The following is a 2,300-nucleotide window of genomic DNA, read 5'->3' as shown; positions in this document are numbered from 1 at the left end:
TGTACATAGGGTTGCTATAAGTCAGAATCAACTCGACGGCAGCAGATTTTATAGGCATATATTCATCTTTTCATACATCCATTTACTATTGTATCACAATAAGCACTTTGTAAATTTAAGAATTCTTATTGAAACAATATTATTGATCCAAGGGTATGCAAACTCTGTCCTTTGAGTCAAATATGGCCCGGTACCTGTTCCGTAACCAGAAGTGTTACTGGAACACAGTCATGCCCTTTTGTTTACACATTGTCTGTGACTGTTTGTCCCTGGGTTGTGCAAATGGTTTGCACTCGACTCCTAACCTAAGGGTTGGCATTTACAATCTGCCCATCAGTGCCGCAGAAGAAAGGCCTGACGATCTGCTTCTATAAAAATTAGAGCCCAGAAAACCCTATGGACCAGTTCTACTCTGTAACACATGGGATCGCCATGTGTCGGAACTGACTCAGCAGCGGTGAGTTTTTGGTTGTGATTACTGGCTCTGCAGTGGCACACCTGAGTAGTAAAGAGAGATGATGTGGCCTTGTGGCCTGCACAGCCTCACTGCTCGGATCTCTCCAGAACACATTTTCCAACCCCTCATGTGAATCGTAAAAGAAAGCAACAACTATGAAATTCTTCATGTTTGAGGTATAATCTAATAAGTCAGTTTCATTAAGGTAATCTTATTATGGTTAGAGGCAGACTAGTATAGCGTTTCAGGGAGAATTTTTTGTTTATAATTTTATGGCCTTGGGCCAGTAAGTCAGCCTGGTTCAGTGTGTTTTCTTATGTGTGAAGTGTGGATGCTACTAGCACCTGGCATGTTTATGGTGAGAATTATGTGTTAAGAACTTTCAGAATGCCTGGCACCTGGTCAAGTGGTCAGGCCACCCCTATGGGAATCCTGGCTCTGCACCCTACTCATTACATGGACTTGGATAGATAAAATAGCCTTTAATCCTCTCGGCTCCTCTCTGTAAAATGGGGAGGAGTAGTATTTACCTAACATTGAACCATTTTCTGAGGATTAAATGAAATAATGCATGGGAAGCACTTAGCCTGTGGATTCCTGGCAGAGAGTAAATGCTCAGTTAACGTGAGCTGTTCTGGTTGTGGTTTCCATTGTTCCGACCCAGCAGAGAACTGGTGTTTACTGTTAATTAAGAATGCCCAAGTCAAGCCAACAGACTTTCTTTTAACTACAAAAAGCAGAAATGTGACTTTTGTGAATCTACATTGTATATTTAAATATCTGCAGTTAAGTGTTATGTCCAACTAAAGGTCGAACAAGATAATACTAAATGCCACTGCATTTCAAGTTGGAGTTTCATTTCTTGGAGGTATTTTAAACCTCTTGGCAGTTCCTCTGGTAAATGGACTGATAGAGACACCCACATCGGCTACTCTTTAATCATCCCATATGATAATGAAGCTAAAGAGTCTGTTCTAAATGTTGCTTGCCTTGGGCCAGGTGTTTGACCTTGGCCGAATTAAATTCTTGTTCTTCCCCATTCGTGGATCGCTTATCCAGGAGAAGCCCCATTTGATTGACTGTCATACACTCTGCCAACATGGAGGAGGCCCTCCTTCATGCTGGGCATTGTGCTGGGTGCTGGGTGCTGGGCACAGGGAGGGGACAGGTGGCTTGCTCAGGCTGCTCCCAGCTATACCTACACTCACTACCTGAGACAGGTGTCTTCCGCCTGGCTGGGAAGACACTTTGGCAGCACAGAGGAAGGAAAACCCTCCACTGGGAGAAATAAGTTTCAATTAAGATGTTACATCATTGTACAAGTGCCAGATGACATCATAACTGCCAAACCTCTGAGAATCATGGCCCAGCTAAGTTGACACACAACCCCAAGGATCACATCATCCCAGAGCATTCTCGCTGTGTGTCTGTCTCTGAGTCTGTACTCCTCTTGTACCAGGACACCAGTCATGTTGGATTAGGGCCTGCCCTATGCCATTAACTTAACGAAGGGCAGCTGCAAAGAGTGTTTCCAAACAAGACGCTGTTTCGCATTCACAGGTACCAGAGTTCAGGAATTGAACATATCTTCTAGGGGGTGGTAGCATAAACCAAGCTATAACAACAGTGGGGTTGTCACTTATCATTCATATTTAACTTTTCACAAAGTTTGGGGGAAAGTATAAGCTTGACTTGCTGGGAGCAGGTAGATGTACTCCTATAGCTGAGCCTGAGGCCTCAGTGTCAGCTTTCTACACAGAAGTGGAACTAACGCTACACGGGGTGCTTGGGAACAGGACAAAGGAAAGATGCTTCTCCCCTCAGAACAAGCCTCGGGCCTTTA

The sequence above is a fragment of the Trichechus manatus genome, unplaced genomic scaffold (genome assembly GCF_000243295.1).
Source record: "Trichechus manatus latirostris isolate Lorelei unplaced genomic scaffold, TriManLat1.0 scaffold00012, whole genome shotgun sequence".
NCBI classification, from domain to species: domain Eukaryota; kingdom Metazoa; phylum Chordata; class Mammalia; order Sirenia; family Trichechidae; genus Trichechus; species Trichechus manatus.
This window is presented reverse-complemented; position numbering follows the sequence as displayed.